This window comes from Nannospalax galili, unplaced genomic scaffold, assembly GCF_000622305.1.
Source record: "Nannospalax galili isolate Female #2095 unplaced genomic scaffold, S.galili_v1.0 scaffold235, whole genome shotgun sequence".
Taxonomy (NCBI): Eukaryota; Metazoa; Chordata; class Mammalia; order Rodentia; family Spalacidae; genus Nannospalax; species Nannospalax galili.
In genome coordinates this window covers 4,335,062-4,356,288 of record NW_008338118.1, presented here as the reverse complement: position 1 = coordinate 4,356,288, position 21,227 = coordinate 4,335,062, and the positions used below count along the sequence as shown (strand labels likewise).

Below are 21,227 nucleotides of genomic sequence, written 5' to 3'. Positions count from 1 at the left end.
TGCTTCTTGAAGAAAATTCTACCTTAATTAGAAATTTTCCTTTCTCAGTATTATTACATACAGAAGTATATCCATTGCTTTATACAAATCTATAATGTAAATAAGAGTATAATATATACTTTGTAATAGTTGTTGTAATAGTTTACTAATTAGTGAAAACAATAAAAGTGCTTTTGGGTTATTAAACATCTTATATCATGTATAAATATTCTTCGTGTGTGGATCAAATTGTTGAAATATATCCATCCAATTTATTCCACGAGACCAAAACATGGAGGCCAAGTGCACATGAGGTAACTAAATTATACTGTATTAACATGTTAATGTGATTGCTACATGCCAGGGTTTTAGAGAGAAAGGCTTCTGCATTCCTGTTCCTCTTAGATCCACTACTGTAGAGGAAGTCTCCAAATGTAACCTTCATCAGTCTTCAGAACAGAAATAATCAGCACCAGCCCAAAAGATCTACCACGAACGGAAAGAAGTCATTCGTTTTTCTTCATTCTTCTGTTGCTCACATTTTTTTCCTCTAGAAACCAAAATGAACCTTGAATATCTGCAAACCAGAGACAGTTGCAGAAAAACAGAGGGATACTCAGGCTTCACTGAGTAATTCTCATATGTTATTAGGAAGGTGATTGGATCCAAAATATGTGTCATGTAAACTCTCCAGGGGATTTTCTTGATGAGAATGGAACAGAAGTACCACCAACGTGAACTAAGCTGGAAAGTCCAACTCGCTGGATGGAGAACAGTAGGTAAATTGTAGGACTTAACACTTCATATCTTACTCTGATATTTTCCTGAGAGTACTTTGAGAAAACCTAGGAGTTATGTGTCTTGTTCTAACGGGGAGAGATTGTGTAAGTACATCAGTTGAAGTGTGGGCACAGAAAATCCATTGATTACCAGGGAATTTACAAAACTTAAGGAATAAATAATAAAGAAAAAAAATCCACAAAACTAAGTTAGAGAATGTGGGTTTCCCGAATGATACTAACAGGCATATAAAATTAAAACATGAGATATTGCTTATATAAGAGTGCAGCCTGTAAATAAAAAGTGAGGAATGAGAATTGGGCATTACATGGATCCTAAAGTGTAATTCGAGGTGGTAATTTCATAGTAGAGGAAGAGAACTAAAATATAACAGGGCAGAAACCTTCCTCCTGCTTACCTGTCAAATCAGCACAATGCCTTATTTGGTAATGCAGTGAATCTAATTCATTTGTACAGAGTCTCACATATCAGACTGAATTTTCTGTCCACTTCATGCCTTAATTTAAGAGTCACCATTGTGCCATTATGTCAAAATGCTAATTGGTAATTATGTTTCTCAACATAAGGAGGGAAACATCAAAAAATATTGCTTTTTTGTCTTTTTAAGGAGTCAAATGAATAACTGAGAATTCAAGAGAAATATTGAAAATTTCATGCTATTTCCATATTAGGTAATAAAATAAAAGCCCATGGGTTTACTATTCTATTATAGGAACATTTTTTTTTAAACTTTCCTTAACTGCAAAACATCATGATGGCAAGTCACATAACTGAAGACCAGAACCCAGGACTCACTGAAGCCAACAAGTTATTCACTTTGAAAATCTCTCATTTAGGACCCCATTTATACAATGGAGTTCTGCAGCATGAATCTGGAATTACATAAGGAGCTTCTTGGATGCAGTTCTTATGCTAAAAAATATGAAGGAAGACATTCTTTATGGTCTGGGTGAGTTTGGAGTGTCTCTTCTTGTCTGATATTTGAAAAAGATGCTGCAAGTGGAAATGGCATCCTATAGAGTTTGTCTGTTGTTTTTAATTTTTTCTTTTACAAAATGAACTCCCAATTGTTATTACCAACTTTTGTGTTAAAGATTTTCACTCTAGCTTTGTTTTGATTTGATTTTTGTTTTTAGTATGTCAAGATCACATTGTAAGGCTTACATTGGCCTTTAGCCAAAAATAATAAAATTCTGACCTGATCTGCCTCTCTTTTGAAAAGCAGAAAATATCCCAAGAGAATGCAATTTTAGATCTCACACATAATTTCCCATTCCTCCCCTATAAATCAGGCTTCTGTGAAATATTGAGTTATACCATTCACATTTCTGCAGATACTAAAATTCCCCATTCATTTTCCAGTCTGCATTCTTCAAGAAAAGGGATGTTAGCAGGGCTTGTTAAGAGCTGTGGTAGCCAAAAATAATTGGCAGGATTCCAGTTTGCAGAACTTGTTGACATTCTGCCAATTCCTTTATTAATACACGTTGCCAAGCCAAGCGGTATTTAGTATCTTTTGCTACTCCAAACTAATGGTTAAGGTTTTGAGGTATTTCCACTTCAGTAGGGAAATAACCACCACTCCTGCTTCCTAGTATCCTCAGTTCACCCCAGTTTAACTGTTGACCAACTCCCTTGTTAGCTCCCTCAAAACCACTCATGCTTTTGCATCAACAATGTAACATTATAAGTGTCCTTGACAACCTGGTTCTAGTTGGCATAAGGACTGATGTTTGAATGATCAGTACCCACTTTCTAACAGTTACTAAATACTTTGAATATAATTTTTCTATGATGTTTCTAAGCATGTGTGAAAAATAGAAATATGAAAAGATGGTTATAGTACAGTGCTGAAGCCGCTGGGACGTTGCACAGGATTGGAATAGTGCCTGACACTTGTTTGCCAGCAGTTCTGTTTCTGGAATTTATTGAGTCTCTACTCTCTGTCATAGAGTACTTCTTGATGGCATATTATTTCTCAGGTATTAGGGATGTCAGAATAACATGACAAAACTTTTGTTCAATAAATAGAATCAAGAAAATAATGAAATTGTTAAAAATACACTGTATGCTGAGGGATGAAATATTTAGATGTATTGCTATATTAAAAATTTGTTCATATAAAATATGACTATTGAACATATTGGACTAGAGGTATAAAAGAGAACAGATATTTTCCCACCCCCTACATTATTTAGACTCTAGCCAGAAAAATCTCTAAAAAAAAAATCAGGTAATTATTGTTCGAAAATTAACTCACCTAAAATTTGAATGTACTTGCTTAACTATTCCTATAAACATACATTGGTAACTGTAATTTTTTATTTGAGGAATATAAACAAGTATTTCATGTTCACCGACATTGTCCTTCTGTTAATTTTGTAGAAATAATATGACTGGTTACTTCTTTAAAATCAAGTATAAAATCTGTTGAATAAAATCAAAACTGCATTCCACATTCATATTTATCTTGAGGTTTCCTCCATTTGGTTAAGAACAATTTTTCTCATTGGTCCTTTATAAAGAGATAAGAATTAAATAACTAGCTCAAAGAGGCAGATTCCGTGGCAGGCTTTATATTATCAAATACTTAGCACCTAATTCTGTCAAACTGTTCATTGTATCCTACTAATTATTCTTAGTTCCAAATATCATATTACTACAATATCAGCACTGCATTAAGGTTGACATTAGGGCATTGGGGACAAAATTAAAATTGATAGACCTTAAAAATAATAATAGAGCACACGAAATCACGCAGGGGGCTGTAAGAGATTACAAATGGGGAGGGGGTCTGAATATGAAAACGTATATTGTATTAAATTCTCAAAAATTCAATAAAATATTTTTAAAAACAATGTAAAAGAAGAAAAATGGCCATCAGTTCTTACTTGTTTAGGGACTGTCAAGAAAGGGATTATTTTCCAAATGATGATTTTGCTAGGCTCCGCACCAAGTGTAGGTTAATTACTCACAGTGCTAGTGGGAAATGATATCCTTACACAAGCCTCACTGAGGCTAAGGGAGATTAAGAATTTATGTGACAGTTTAAGGCCACTAACTTGATACAAATGCAATACAAGTCTTCTCTTAGTCCCCAAGACGCTTCTACTATTCTACAAACATATCTTAGTACCTGAAGGGTATTTTTCTATGTATTCAGTAACATTTGAAGGTATGTGTCAGAGGTTATATATAAGTATCACAACTACCATACATGACAAATGAGAAGTTTTTAAGGGACAAAAATACAAAGGTAGCTCAGATTTGTGCTAGAAAGAATCTCAGGTCCATTATATTACTCCATGGTTCATCTTCATGAGGCCAGCCATTGTTGACCAAGAGACAAATGTAAACTCTTAAGCAAAATGACTCTTCAAGTTATTTGCAAAGAACAATAATATTTCCCAGTGCCTTTTACTTTCAGACAAAACTCACTTAGTTCAATTTTCTTATGACTTGGTCTGCAGGCCAATCCAAAGCTATTTTCAATTTTGTGTACAGGAAGTCAACGCATGTCCCCAAATATTGCAAAGCAGTACCTATTAGAGCAGGAATGTTAGGTCTTAGCTCTGTATAAAGCCAACCATAGCTTAGTTTATTTTGATAAAGCTTTGGATCATTATATCTTTCTGATAAACTAAATATCCTGCATCTTTCTCTTCATTGCTATTAAGCCAAATATCCTTGGTGTATACTGTTCTGGTGTGATGGGGACTGTAGGAAGCTAAACACGCCTCCTTTAAATTCATTCTCACTGTATCTGGTTTGTGTTCCCACTCAGGGATGGAGCTATCTGTCTTCAGATTTCTGATATCTGAGTAAATACTCTGTATGAACTATATTTCTTCTTATAATAGTGTTTTAAATTAAGACCATGCATCTTAAATTCTGTTCTCTGGGGCTATTGTAACAGCTTAAGGAAGAAAAGCTGTGGCTATTTTTTGAGAATAATATGAAGCGAAAACCTGTTGACATGATTCATTTTATCCACTGAGTATTTAATAGGTACTTACTATGAACCAAAGAAGATCTTAGTCACTGGTGCAGCAGGAGGAAACAATTTCAGAAATCCCTTCTTCTATGAGTGTACATTTTAGTAATCAGATATAGGTACTAAATAAACATGTGAAATTAGAAGATGTCAGTAATGATGCTGTGAAAAAAATGAATGTGGAAGTCATAGAGGAGATGTCAGGTGTGGAAGTTGAGGAATGGAAAGGTTACCTCCCAAGTTCTTCAAATAAGCCTTTACTGTGGTTTGTGGTGTGTTGCCATTATCCTGAAACTGTCTATCTCTTTGTTTAGATAATTTATGTCCCTAGGAATTGTTCTATATCTTTTTCATCTAGATGTTTTCAATACCATTATAAGGCATAGCTTGCAATATTAATTGGTTTAAAATTAAATCAGTAATAATGAAATTCAAAGCAGAAATTCAAAGCCAGGTTCTCATTTTACAGAACCTGTGCCATGAAGATTCCAACCACATAGAATACAGAAAGGCACTTTTTCAAGCACAACATGCCTTAAAATCCTTTCATGTTCTTTCTGGAATTGTGTCATATTATATTAAAACCATAATTTCGCTTGGGTAGATGATGAAACAAAGCAAACCGAAGTCCACCAATTCCACAAATTCTATTCACTCACTCAAAATAGCATAATGTAGATAATCATTTCTAAATAATAGTTTCCATCATGGTGGATTTTAGCACAGAGAAATGAGAGGTGGGAGGGAAGAATGACAGAACAATCCCACTGGCCATGCGTGTGTGAAGCACTTGCTTTTCCTTTTTCTAAGGAGGTGCAATCCTGGGACCTGAGGAAAACCAGGCAGAGGCCACATTAGCAATTGATAAAATGTATAAATCCAAACAGGGATCAAGGAATCATCAGGGTCTTATTCATTGGTCATGCAGTAATGAGGCTGATTTTAGTGATAATTCTGCTACTCTGGCCAAGCTGCATGCAAGTTCTTAAAAGAAATAAAATGAGTTCAGGGCAGTGATAAGCAAAAGCTGCAGGAGACAGATTACACTATAGAAGTGAATAGCACCTTGTCCACACTTATCTTTTCTCATTGCTCAATTCTTCTACCTCTGAATGAAGCAAAGTGGTGGATTATGAGGACTACTGTCTCAACCACGATGATGAGAAAATGGTCTGATTGTATATTTACATCTTAATTTTAAAATTAAAAACTTCGAAAAGAGTATTAGAACTGAAGATATTTAAATAAATACTTCATAATCACTCACTTCATATATGATTTTACTTTTAATATTAACATATCTTTAAATATGTTTAACCTATAAATGATTTAAGCTACTTTAGAGCTAGTTTCAGCATACACCCTTGTATTTGAAATGTCTAATACTTCCAAAATAAAGGAAATTGAAATTATGGTGGAAACATTACAGTTAAAATAATTGATGTGTTCCAAATTAAAAATCATCTTATAAGTACTATAAGAATCATAATATTAAATGTATTTGAATTTCTTTACTCTATGGAAGAATGTGAATTTCAATGAATATTAAATATCATAATTGGTCATTTTAATGGCTACTTTGCCACCAGAGTAGCATGTGATAAACAAGATAGATTTGTAGCAACATTTTGAATTGTTTCATTCTTTCAAAATAAATGCTTTGGTATTTTCTAAAGCATAAAGAAAAGCTTTATGCAGAACATGAGCTGACAATCTTTTGTAAATCATTTACTAATGAGAGCTTCCAAAGAAACAGTTGCAAGAGATTGATGAAATTAGGAGAAGAAAGAAGGGAAACACAGATGCATTTCAAGAAATGCTCATGTTCACATGCCTGTGTCAGAGCAGTGGTTTCTAGTCTATCTGCCACAAGCTGCCGATGCACTGACAATGCTCCAAGTACCATGCCCTTCTGACCCTCTGCAAACAATTTCAAAGAAGATCTAGGAACACCTTAGCTAGTCATAAAAAGAGTTGCATGTGTGGAAAATTAGAAGAGAACAACACAGTAAGGATGATCCTACAGGGATTTTTAAGGCACGAGAGGAGAGAAGCGATCAATGAAGACAAATATTATACCCAGAAATTTAAATTCACATACCCACCATGGAAGTAAAATAACCAAAAAAACTATGCTTTTTGAAATCTACTCTTCTTTTTCCCCTTTCTAAATATTACAGTACACCCACACATGCATTTGCTTACAAATGAATATGTACACATTATATCCTAGGCAAAGGCAGTAGACATGAAGCATTTTTTGAAATTCAGCCGAGTTTTCCCCTCTGTCCTACCCTGTTCATCTTGTGCTAAGACAAGCACTTTAGCATCTATCATCCACCATCATGTGTCCATCCCAATCACAGGAGAAGAAAGAAAACAAGAAACAGCAAGTGTATTTCTTTTCATTAAGTGTAAAACCCAGGATTTGTACATACCATTGTGTCTCCTTTGCTAAAACAAGTCCCATTCTAGGATAGACTAACTTGCAACTAAAGATACTGGAAAATGTTGTCTTTACATGGATGCTTCTGCAGTCAATCATTTTATCATTGTATATGATATTCCTTATACTTTACAATTTCTGCCATATGTATGTGAATAACTATTTTTGCTTTTTCCATCTTATATATAATTTTCTATGAAGAAATTTATAATATTTGAAAATAAGTATAGGTGGTGTCCTCCTTTGCCAATCCTCATACACACAGTCCTTTCACTGGTTTTGTTGTGGTGGTGATGAGTTAATACAGTGTTGAATAGAGGCAACAATGGTAGAGGATTTGATCATCAACTTCATTTCCTGGGAACATACAAAATTTTACTACTGGTTAATTGTTTCCAAAGTGTGCTTTACAAGAAAGATCTCAGGAAGATGAGACAAAAGCATATGTTGGAGACCAACAGAAGCTGATTGCAGAATTCGACCATGAGACCTTGTTAGTATTGACTAGGGGATGATTTATAGTTGCTATGGAAAGAATTGCTTAGATCCTAAAGTTATTATGATTAGAGAAGAAAGAATTACTTTGAATTAACACATATTTTGAAGATAGAACCAAGAGTGTTTACTAGTGAATTTCATTGCAATGTATATGTAGAAAGAATAAGGAGAGAATGTGGATAAATATTGGTTTTGTTCCCCTGTGCCTTGAGCAGCTGAGATGGGCAGGGCATGGGAAACGTCAGAAGGTGGTATAACTGGATCACAGGGTAGATTTGTTTTTAGTTTTTTTAAGAGTTCACCACATTGCTCTCCATAGTGTTTGCATGAATTTTCATTCCCACTAGCAGTGAATGAGTGTTATCCTTTCTCTACTTCCTCACCAGCATGTCCTGTCATTTGTTCTCTTGATCTTAGCCAGTCTGACTAGGGTAAGATAAGATCTTAAAGTGGTTTTCATTTGCATCTCTTTAATTACAAAGGACATTGAACATTTATTAAGGTGTTTCTTAGACATTTTTATTTCTTCATTTGAAAACTCTCTGTTCAGATCTCTAGCCAATCTTTTAACTGGGTAATTCATTTTCTTGATTCTTTGTTGGTTTAGTTTTTGTGTATTCTGGATATGAATTTCCTGTCAGATGTCTAGCTGATGAGGTATTTCTCCCACTCTGTGGGTTTCCTCTTTACTTCCTTGGTTGTTTCTTTTGCTTTGTAGTTTAATGAGGTCCCCTTAGTTCTTGAGCAATTGATGTTACAGGTATTGATCCAGTTTTGCCAGCAACATTTGTTGAAGATGCTACCATTTCTACAGTGTATGTGCTTGGTACCTTTGACAAATATCAGGCAGTTGATAGTGTATGCACTCATGTTTGCATCTTCTTTTATGTTCCACTGATCTATGTGTCTGTTTTTGTGCCAATGCCATGCTGTTTATATGACTATAGATGCAATATAGTTTGAGATATGGTATGATGATTCCCCCAGCATCTTTTGCTCAATATGGCATTGGCTATCTGGGTTCTTTTGTGATTGTATAGTTGTACATCCACGTCTGTTGCTGCTCTTCACAATAGCTAAGAAATGGAAACAACCTAAATATCCCTAAAATGATGAATGAATAATGAAAATATATACATTTACACAATAAAGTTCTACTCAGAGGTAAAGAAAAACAAAATCATAAATATATGGACCTAGAAACTATTATACTAAGTGAAGTAACACAGACTCAGAAAAACAAGTGACTTATATTATCTCTCATTTGTGGATCTTAGCAGCAAATCCTTGTTTGGGAAAATGGGGAAAATGGGGGTACTTTAATGGGGAGGGAGGATGGAGGGTTAGGCAGGGAGACAGATGAGAGATGAATAATTCTTAGGTTGTGTGAAAAACCAGAGGGAAATACATTGGTTCAAAAGTCTACCAAAAAATACACATACAATATCTGTACATGAGTGCATGTGTGTAGGTGAAGGCTATGTAAGAAGAAACAGTGCTAGACAGGATAAATATCTCTTCAAGTTTTTGTTCAAGGTAGACCAAGAGACTCCCCAAATAACACAGGCTATTGCCACAGTTCTTGATTACTTCTCAGAACTTGAAGGTAACACCCAATTGGTGAATTCAAGAAATACTTTGAACACCTGACTTGGAGCAATGCAACTGGGATGGACTTGGAAGCCTCCTCCCTGAAGACTAGCTCTCAGAATTTTAGGAGGACACAATGCAAGCTGCTAAGAGAGAAAAATCAATCAATGGTCCAATCCCAGATTTAAAACCTAATAACAACAACAGTGGCCTGCACAGCAAATTATTTTTATTGGCACAGTACTATCACTGTTATCTTAAGAGTTATCAACATCTAGTTATCTAATTGGACTAAATGCCCACTCAGTGGTAGGGAACTCATGTGTGGGACTGTAAACGTAACCAAATAGACATAGTTGGAGAGGTCACAGAGCCTAGTGAAAATCCCCTACATCTGGCACATCTCTAAACAAATGTAATTTCTTACTGTATGCCAAATATGTATTCTTATACTTACAGATAAGTACTCTAGTACACTAGTACACTAGTACAGATAAGTGTACACTAACTAGTACACCACTCATCAAAGAAGCTTCTTTTGTAACAAATGATGACTGTTATAGACTTATACAACTGGTCATGCACAGAGAATAAGTGTCTGTGAGATGCCCAGCCCCAAGAAACACATTTACCATGGAACCGCTACACTTATGGGTCATGAAACAGCAGAACAAGGGTAGAGAGGCTAATGCAACTCTCAGCTCTTACCAGTGAAGCGCCCCCTTGTTAACAGAGGATGATGAACCCAGAAGGCCACAACTGGCCAAAATGTAGAGAATAAGAGACTACAGAGTATGTCCCTAGATAGGACTCATATTAAAACTCACCCACCCAGAGTTCAGGGGCCATTGTGGAAGAAGGCTTGGAAAGATCATAAGAGACAGGGTTACAAATGACCATAAGTAAACAGAGTCTACCAGCCTAAGAACTTGCTCATATGGACTTACGGTAATGGTGACAGCATGCACAAGACTCATGCACAGTCAATCACAGAAATAACAGCTTGATTAATGAAGAGAGGGAGAATAAATTTACAATAGAAAGAAAGAAATTTAAAAAGAAGAAAGGTGTTGAAACATCTTTTTTTTTTCTTTTTAATAAACAGAGCACTTTAAGCTTAATTCTATGATGACAGGAGCAATATACTTTAGAAAAATTAATAGGGCTGACCAGAAAAAGAACAAAACAGTGTTCTTTAGATAAGAAAGACTCTGGATCAATACTTAAGGAAGACTTGGCTTCAGAGCAGGGTAAAACACAACTTTCCCTAAGCAAGAAACGTGACAAATGGACACCAAAATAGGCAGGTATCTTTGAAAGTGAGAAAATGAGACCATTTTCACCTGTTTGCTTTGATTTTCATAAAATAATAAGATCCTCATCTAGTAGTGAAGAGAGAATGTAGAGAAATGAGGAGGTGGGGAGTGAAAAACACCCACAAAATATTTAGCAGAATAAATTGGTCATGGAAATGTATAGGGACCACCACAAGCATGGGTCGATCAATTCAAGTTGTGGTAACAAAATGGAGATGGTACGTGGCTGTTTCCAGGAAGCATCTTTTACTTTCACAAAGGTACAGAGCTCCTTGAGTAGGCATCAACTTGAAACAGAATTTGATGACAATCAAAGGTGGAGAGAGACACAGGAGTAGGAGAGGTGTGCAAAGGAGATGTTGTTTGCAAGAGGCAATATCATGCTTCCTTCACTACTCTCTTCTTTTGCTTTAAAAATGTCTGTGGTTTAAATGTCCCTTGAAGACTCATATTGAAGTGTAATTAGTGTTTTAATGGCATTGAGAAGTAGATGCTTTTAAGATGTGATAACCTATCATCCTCATAAATTAACTGGTGCCATCATTGCAGAAGTAAATTGGTTATCACAGGAATGGGCTGCTGAGAAAAAGTATTACTGCACTCCTTCCTCTCTCTTTCTGCTTTTAGCATGCTTATACCTCTCCTAATATGATATTACACTAAATGAAAACCATTACTATATGCCCATGGCATGTCCTTGAAAGTTTCCTTAGAATTGTGAGCCAAATAAACTTTCATTATTTTTATTTCTAACCAGTCTTTGGCATGTTGTCATAGCAGCAGATAATGGGAAAGAGAACACTCCTCACACTGTCATTGGTAGGAATCACTGATTTTGTACTCCTATGATGTGAACACCTAAGTGTACAACCATATACAATATAACTTGTATTTGCCTATTTTAGAAATTTATATGGGAAATATATAGTATATTTTAATTTGTTTCCTTAAAATCTACAATTTTTTAGTTTTTAAAATATTTTATTAATCCTTTAATAATTCCATATAATGTATTTAAATGATAATCAGGGGTTGGAGAGATAGTTCAGTTGTTAAGAGCACTGACTGTTCTTTCAGAGGATCCAAATTCAGTTGCCAGCACCCACATGGCAGCTAAGAGTGGCTCCAGTTCCAGGGAATCCAACACCTTCTAACCTCCACAGACATTGCATGACACGAGCGCATTTACATACATGCAGGAAATATGCTTATACACATTAAGTAAAAATAATAAATTTTTTGGCATTGTTGTGTACATCTTTATTTTAATAATTTTTTCTTTGATTAATTAATTTATTTTTATGGAGCTTTTGGCTACTTGATAGCATTCCCCCTTCTGAAGAGGTAACCCTAAAATCTTTTAAAGATTAGATAAAAGCTCCCAAATACTTTTGATATTTTTGGCTTTTGGAACAGAGTATACTGCTAAGAGGCCCAAGGACATTTGACTTTTAGCCAAGAAATTGACTACTTTTCTTTGGGGTTTGTTTATCCTAACTGCCTAGCCAATTCCTACCTCCTATTCTTATCACGCCATCCTCTGAAGGGGTTACCCAACTTGCCAATAGGGAGTAGGGACGCAGACTGCTCTGGCTTCTTCCATGCTGAACAGGGACACAGGGTGAGGCAGTTGGAGTACCCCTTTCAGTGGATCCAAGGAGAAAAGAAAATCCTTGAATCATGAATAGGAGATGTAAATGAGAAGTAAAGCAAGAGTAATTAACATTACAAGTTCAAGACAGGGAACTAGAAAAAAATCAGAACAGGGCTGTTTTCAAATGTTCCTATGAGAGTCCATTGGAATTTCTTGACAAGGGCTTCCAAAAGCATCCCTCTATTGGGTTCCTCCTCATTTTTCTTTTGTCTTCCAAGGCTGGACTCTAGAGTGATGGATTCAGGATTTGCTTTCAGGTATTTTGATAGCTGTTGGAGTGGTTAGAATCACTGTCAGTTCCCTCTCAAAGGCTTCTAGATAGGGGGAGAAAACAAATTTATCCATTGTTTTAGAACAATAGCTAGTTGTCTCCCTTAGCACTTTCTGGTTAGGAACAAAAATAAATAAAATATTTTTTAAAACCCAAAAAAGAAATGATATACAGGCCCTCCACCATCTCCTCTCAGATCCACCCCCTCTTGCTTACCCTCCCTCACTCCATGTTCTCTATGACTGTTTTTTCATTATTTTGAGACAGAGTCTCCCTGCAGCGATAGCTGGCCTAGAACTAGCTATAGAAACCTGGTTGGCCTTGATCTCAGAGATCAGCCCACCTTTGCCTCCCATGTGCAAGGATAAAAAGCATTTACCACCACGCTGGCAACCTCTATAAATTTTTAAGGTTTATTGATTCTAATTTGCATTCCCCTAATAATCTTGGGTGTAGGACTATCCTGTGGAGCCTGGCCAACCTATGAAGCATCATACCCTAAAAGAAAACTGAGGATCCCTCTCCAGCAGCTATCAGTTTCCAAGAGCTTTTCAGCCAGGGCTACGGCTTCTTGTGCACTTCCCTGGTTCATACCTGGGTTTTTTTCTGACTTGGACTTGTGCAGATCTTGTGCATGCTGTCACATTTCTGTGGGTTCATATTATCCTTTTGCATCTGGAAAATATTATTTGCTTGTATTCAGTTTAGGCTCTGACAATCTTTCTGCCCCATCTTCTGCAATCATCCCTAAACCTTTGGAGATGTTGTGATATGAGTTGCATTTAGGACTGAGTATTCCCTAGTCTCATATTTTCCACATGTTCACCTGGTGTGGATCTCTGTGTTAATCACTATCTGCCACAACAGAAGCAGATCTGTTGAGAGATGAGAGATGCATTAGTCTATAGATATAAGAAGTCATTAGGAATGAGTTTAATACTATTCCTGTTCAGCAGGATAATAGTAGTAGGCTCTCCCTTATGATCTATCTAGCCACAGGATCTTGGCTCTGATAATAGTGTCTTTATGGGCTTCATCTTGTGAGGTGGGTCTTAAATCCAACTAGAAAATCATTGTGCCTCTACTTCACCAGTGAGCATATTTTGTCAGGTCAGTAGTTATGGTGGCTTACAGAGGTCACAGTTGGGTAAGGCTGATGATGGTAAACCAGTATCATTTAAGGGTCACGGGGACCCCTCTGATCAACAGCTCCAGAAGAAAATGTCTATTCCTGACATTGGGCTTTTTTTGCTTTTTTTGGTAGCCTATGATATCTGGTAGGAGTATTATCCCCACTATTATAGGTAATTCCATTGAAAGTCTTTTATATTGTACATGGACATTTTTAAATTTTGTATTTATTATTTTCATTTTTGTGTATGAGTGTATTGCTTGCTTGTGTGTAAGTGCACCCGTGTCTTGCAATGTCCATGGAGGTCAGAAGATATCAGATCCCCTGGAAGTGGAGTTAAAGACAGTTGTTAGCTACCATGTAGGTGTTAGGAATTGAACCCAGGTCCTCAGCAAGAGCAGTCAGTGTTTTTTATCACTGAGCCATCTCTCCAGCCCCCCCTTTTTGACATGCACATATTTTAAGAAGTCTTTATAGTAGTAGGTTTTAATATAATTTTTCAAGAGTCCTCTATTGTTATCTCTTTCCTCTAAGCTTCCATTCCATCCCATCCCATGTAATCTTTCCTATCCCATTATCCTCCTCTCTTCCTTTATAACACTTAATCTTTTCAATGGTCCCAGTTTTTTAATTTCTCTGGCTCTGTAGTATTCAATAAATAAAGCAAAAATAATGAAAAAAATATATTTTCAAAAAATAAATATGAATACATATGTAGCGTGTGTCCCTGGATCGGATTCCTATATTAAACCTCATCTATCCATGGCTCAGGGACCATTGCAGAAGAAGGGTTGGAAAGACTGTCAGAGCCAGGGTTGGTGCATGAACATAAAGAAACAGAGACTTTCAGGCTCTTGGAACTTGCACATATGGACTTGCAACAATGGTGGCAAAATGTGCAAGACCCATGAAGACTCAATAAGACAAAACCCAGAATAGAACAAAGAAAATGAACAGCAAGCCCGAACTCTAACTGAAAAACGATTGGCAACTGATTGCTGCAGGGTGAGGAAGAGTAGAACAGATTGTTAAGGGAGTGACTCTAGACAGGCTGACTAGACTCCAGTGGATGAACTTGCACTGAGGGACATTTAGATATAAATATTTGATCAGATAAGACTTAACATATATGACAGAATGCATGAAATCTAGTGGTGGGGGTGCTATGGGGAGGCAAAGATAATGTGGGAGGGTGTCTAAATTTGATTAAGATCTATTATATGAAATGCACAAAAACAATAAAATATTTTAAAATATATAAGTACACACTTCACCTCACTGTTGATCGATATTTTAAATCTTTTAATGTGAGTGTGTCAAAAAGTGAGTTACAACAATGAATTCTTGATGGAGTGGAAACCAGAACAGAAGCTCAAAACAGAAACCTGGAGGCAGGAACCTAAATAGAGGTCCTGGAAGTGTGCTGCTTACTGCCTTGCTTTTTCATTCCATTCAGCCAGGTTTGTTTTCCAACCCCCGCCTATCTCCCTGCAGATGACACTTTCCACAGTGGGCTTGGCCCTCTTCCATCATCATTTAGCAATAAGGAAAATCCCTCCCCCGCCAGGCCAATCTGATGGAGGAAGTTCCTCAGTTGTGGTTCCTTCTTCCTAGGTGTGTTAAGTTGACAACTGAAGCTATCTATGACACCATGTAAAAACATAGATCCAAGTGGATGATCGGTATGTCAAAAATGCAGAATGAACATTTGTTATTGTCATTTCTTCTTCCCAATAATTGTTTATAATGAGAAAATGTATGTTTTCATAGAATATTTAATGTAGCCTGAAAATAATTTTTGAATATATTAAACACTTCAAGTTAATTCTCACACCAAACACCTCATAAGAAATCAAGTCAATGTTTTCAGTAATACAGAATTAGAACAACTGAAACTTCCAATGTGCATAATAAATCCCAAAGACAGAGCAAGCCTCTCCATGACTGCTTGCCACTTTGTCTGTGTGAGATTCAAATATCAGAATATTCTGTTTCTTCACAGAGCGCACTTGGCTTTTATGCAACAACTGATGTAGCAAGTATGTTGCTGGGAATCATTTGCCAGCCAAACCAAAACCATTCTTCTCTGAAAGCAGAGAGATAATTTGCAAGTGAAAGGCTTGTTAAGAATCAGGAGAGTAAAGTGGTATTCACTTTCTAGGCAAAGCAACACCCTGTTTAGCAACACCCCTTTCCTCTCTAACAGCAACAACAACAAAAAAATACATATGGTTGATCTTAGGCTCTTTGAGAATTTTCAGTTGATGCTTTTATATCTTTCTTTCCTAGTAGTAGTTACATTTGAAAATAAGGACGAAAATCATGAGCCAAATATATGAAGTTCATGGAGTGTGAGATGAGCATCCATGTCGTAGCCACACAGAGTGCCTGCATTTACTACTCTCCAATACAGTAAGGACAACAGGAATAGGAAGAGGCTAACTGCGTGGGAAGATGACAGATCCTCACTAAGTGAAATATATGCATGACAAAATTTGACTTTCACACATAGTAGGTGGTTCTTTGTTGCTGATGCAGATTTAGAGACTGAAGCCTGTCTGCTGTGCCAGGGTTCAATGACACGCTAGGTCAGGTACAGAGGCGCACAGGCTGTGTTCTTGGCCACATGGTTTGTTCTCTGCACTCAGTGATCCAGTTGCTTACTTTATGCAGTGTCCCCAGGACACATCAAGTCCTTCCTTCATCCCAGTTATCTCTAAATGCTTGACCCACTTTGAATATTTTCCAGATTTTCTTCCCAAATTTTAATGTAGAAAGGTCCCACTTCTTCCATAATATTGCTAAAATAATCTTATAATTATTGATATTGCCTTCCACTTAGGTATTTTGAAAATTAAACAGTAGCTTACCAGCCAGTTTACCTCGCCATTTGTTTTACATGTACTAATTCTGAACTTACAATTGTATAAATATTCACATGACAGGAAAAATGTTTTCTGGCCATCACCCTCTGGGCCTAATACTGGCTATTTCAAATACATTTCACAAGCATCTATTATATTCCCATTGCCATGCTGACTATTGTAAAACTCAAATTATAAAATATTGGAATATTATCTCCATTTGCAGAACCTTAGAAACTACTGTAGAAATTTACAAAAATTAAATAACAAGTGGGTGCTAGAGAGATGACTCAGTGGTTAAGACGACTGGCTTTTGCAGAAGACCTAGTTTTGATTCCTAGACCTACATAGTGGTTAACAACCATCTATAATTACAGTTCCAGGGGGGAAAAAACACTTTTTTCTGGCCTCTGTGGCATTGTATGCACATGTGTACATACATACATGCAGGAAAAACACTCATACATGTAAAATAAAAATAAATTAATTAAAATTTTTTACATAAATAAATTCCAAGTAGAACAGTTTATGATAGTACAACTGCATGTGTGTGTGTGTGAGTGTGTGTGTGTGTGTGTGTGTGTGTGTGATCTCATACTCCCATCTAACCCTAACTATTGATTTCTCCCTCTCTCTTAACATTCCTATGGGGAAGGTTATTTTTCAAAGGAGCAAGCCTGAGCCAAGGTCACATGAACAATACATGGTGAAATGAAGACTACAGGCTGGGTTCTTTGGCACCAGGTAATGATTTTCACTTGGAATTGGGCATCTAAACAAATGATTTAATGGCTTGGATCTTGAAAGACACCCAAAATCCAAATTTTCAAGGCTTTGTTGCCAGCCTTTGGTGCTATTTTGAGCTGATAAAACCTTTATGCAGTCTGGTCTAGTGGAAGGAGGTAATACCACTGGGATCATGAACTTTATGGGAATATTGGAATCCTGGCCTCTTCCTCTTTTTACTTTTCCTCACAGCTATGTGAACAGCCCTCCTCCATCTTGAACTCCTTGCTCCAATGTTCTTTCTATGCACAAGCCCCTGTGCAATGGAGCCACACCAGCGTTAAACAGGGTCTCCTTGTTAGGGATCTCAGTCTAATTCATAAAATAATTTAAGCATGGACTCAAATGGAAGCTTTACAACAATTTTACTAGAATTTAAGGGACAATCCTGAGGGTAGGCAAGCTGTAAAGCTCAGCAGCTGCCTTGAAGAGGAAGATGGAGGGAAGAAGAATAAAAAGACATGAAGCCATACTGGTTTAGACTCGGTATGGGGGTCAGACACGTGGTAGGTAGACTTGGAGCCACATGGTGGAGAGGGGAAGGTGACTTCAGAGGAATAAGGAAAGAAATCCAAGATGTTGGACAGCCCAAGGCATTGGGGGAAAGCATGCTTAGAAAAGATAGAAAGAAGAACAGGAGAGGTGATGCTTTTCTGAAGAATTCAGAAAAATGGGAAAGAGCCACATGTCTGCTAATCCAGGATGCAGAAGCACTGCTCTGAGGGACAGGGACTCTGGGCAGGAAAAGTTCACCAGTTCATTAAGACACTAGGTATTCTGCCTGTCTCTTTAGCACGGCTTAAGGTGAACCTGTCTTCTTAAAGGTGGTCCTATGACCAGCAAAACTGGAAAGTTTGGTCTTTATCCAAGCTAAAGATTTTATTTTCCTGACCAGTCTTCTCCCAAGGAACTCCTTGGTACTGTAACGATATAGGCTAAAACCATGAATCAAAACAAGCATCAAAACAAGCCTTTTCTCTTTTGATGTAGATTTTCTCAGTTACTTTACCAGTGATGGAAAGCTGACTAATTCAGGGAACCTAAAGAAAGTCAGAGGATTGAGCTACACTTGCTGAGCTACTAAATTCCACTACTGTTAATAGAGACACCGTGGTTTTTAGAGCTTGGCATCTCCTGGAATTGGATTCTAGGATAAGGCTGCAATGGAGCTAGTTTATTTCATAGCTAACCCAGGAAGCATAAGTGAAAACAGGGGCAAAATAGATAAACCTCTGTTAAAAATACTTTCAAAGGCCCTGAGAAATTTCAAGGTAGAAAGAGCAGAATATTTGAGCATCATATCTCACCTGCCATTGGCTGATAATCAGATGGGGTTATAGAATATTACCTGTATCTGTTATTCATTGTCTTTCAGCAGGATAGCAGAAAAGAGCAGGTGTTTGAGTTGTTAAACATTCAAACTTCTGGGAAACATTATTTCCACAGCTACAGATGAACTCAGAGGTTAGCAGGCTATCAACAACACCTGCAATTGTTCTGATTAAGACAGACATCTCCAAGCAAAGGCTATGCTGTCTAGGAACTGATCATCCCAGATAAAAAGTTTGCAACAAAATGAAAAGCAGCATAGGCTAGGCTAGAAGAATCCAGACGTTCTATAGTGTTATTGCTGGGCAGGAGATTCACCTATCTTTACCATCACTGTCAGACAGAAGACTCTCCTGACCTCCTTGAACAATTTAGACATTTCATATGCATATAAGGGTGCATCTACATTAGCTGAGCTGTCCTGATAAGCAGCCTTACATTTGCTCTACTTTTGTTGTTGCCACAACACTACCAGAGAAAAGTCACTTTGCAGAAAAATACTACATGAATGTCAAACTGGCTATAAATAACCTTGGCAACCAATCAAGTTTTCTCCATCCAGGGAAATTACTGGGTTTATACACATATTCATGATGGAGTTGGAACTATAGGAAAGTGAAGGTAGAGATGCACTAGCCAGAGCTGTCTTGAAAGAACTTGTTAATTTGTCTCTGTACATGGACCTGGCAGATAACTCCTGGTTATCTATCATATCCTTCAGTGAGGGCCTGGAGATGGGTATTTGTACACTCCTATTTTGTGATTCTGTCAGTAGTGTGTTGGGAATATCCATGATTCTTGTATGCTTTGAATAAAAGAATAAAATCAACCTTATACTATAGACCTATCAAAACAAAATAAAACATAAAGGAAATGAAATTTGAAGAGATTTGAAGATATCACCAGCGTGATCAACCCAGTGCTGGACAAGTATTTTCCATCAGACTCTGGAGTGAGAATTATAGCTAGGCCAGTCAGATACTACCGTTGCATCAGCTTTGATGCTAACAGTCAATATCATCACCAAAATAAACTCATATTGAAAGAGCAGATGGCTCTGATGGTGATGATGAGTCGAATGAGCAAATTTTTATGTATTATGTGAATGACAGCGTATATGGATCATTTAATTGCATCCTTTACAGATTGTGCACAAGTAAAGACCCTGCTACAGAAGAGACCCATACCAGATAAGAAATATTACTCCCCCAGCGTATGGGGACCAGTATGATGTCTTAGATTCAATTGCTGCAACCTGCCTGAAATTCCAGATAAAATCTGGCTATCATCCCAGATAAAAAGTTTGCAACAAAACGCAAATCAGCATAGGCTAGGCTAGAAAAGCAATGCAAAGCAGCATGGCTAGGCTAGAAAACATGGGCGCATACACGGTTGCTGCTGCTTCTACTTTCAATTGATTCCAGAGGCCCACTCTCTATCACGCAATGTCACAACGATGTGGCAACTCATGAAGCGAATCCAGAGCCATGCAGAGGAGCAGGATGTCAGCACTTTGCCCAGGTTTTGTGCTCAGGAGAGTGGGATGAGCTGTTACCCAGCAGCCTGTGTGTCTGCTAGTATCAATGTGTAGATGCCATTCTTGTTGTTGTTACCTGTGAGTGTAGCTTGAATTAAGGGATGTGGGGGGACCGTTTAACTTAATTGTTCTTAGTTTTGAAATGTCTTTGTAAGAGTAAGGTTGGCATAGATGCAGCATTATGGAAGGCTAGGAAATGGGGGTCACTCTTAACCTGTGTTCCTACGGAAACTTAGAATATTTGTTTTATATGGATTTTTACTCATTTTTCAGACATGATGCTGATGTGTGCCCCTCAGCTGCTGAGCAAGCATTTGTAGTTTACACAAAGGCAGAATGGGCCAAAAGCTTAGTGTTGTGACCCATTTCAAAAATAAAGTATCTTGAAATAAAAAGAAAGAAATGAAATTTTAAATTACTTTGTCCAGAAAATTTGATATCAAAATTCCTGAAAAGATTTAACAAATAATGTTTACCTCATATTTCAAAAACTGAGTTAGCTGCATATGTTGAAGATAGATACACATCAATTAGACTCACAAACTAATGAAGAGATGCACATGCAAATGCAGAGAGAGAAAGGGACTCTACATACTCAAAAATAGAGATAAAACATTTTTTAACTAATCTAAGACCTATTGTTTGGTCTAGGCTTTAAATATAAACTACAGTGTAATAAAGTATACCAAAATGATTATTGGAGTCAATATGATAGTTCTTTGTCTTGCTAATTATCATAAGATTTTTGACTCCTACTTAAAAACCAGTCTTCATAAATGCCTAAATCTGAATTGTATATGCAAATTCCACACATTTTCATACTGCTTGGAATAACTGCATATGCAAACAGGTAATTTGATGGTTAATGATTCATTTGCACATGCAAACCTACAATTTTAACATAGAGATGCCAATTGGTATATAGAAATATTATTCCATAAGAACTCTGTTTGCCAGGCTTCTTTTTCTCTTTCTTTTTAAATTATCCATTCCTTAAATAGAATTGCATTCATTACAGAAAAATCTGTTA

The 21,227-nt window shown here is 36.8% G+C and overlaps 1 pseudogene; it reads left to right on the top strand.

The window, feature by feature from the left end:
- The window catches only part of LOC103734058, a 117,151-nt pseudogene extending 96,900 nt beyond the window's left edge, over positions 1-20,251 (top strand).
- The last annotated feature ends 976 nt before the right edge of the window (positions 20,252-21,227 follow it).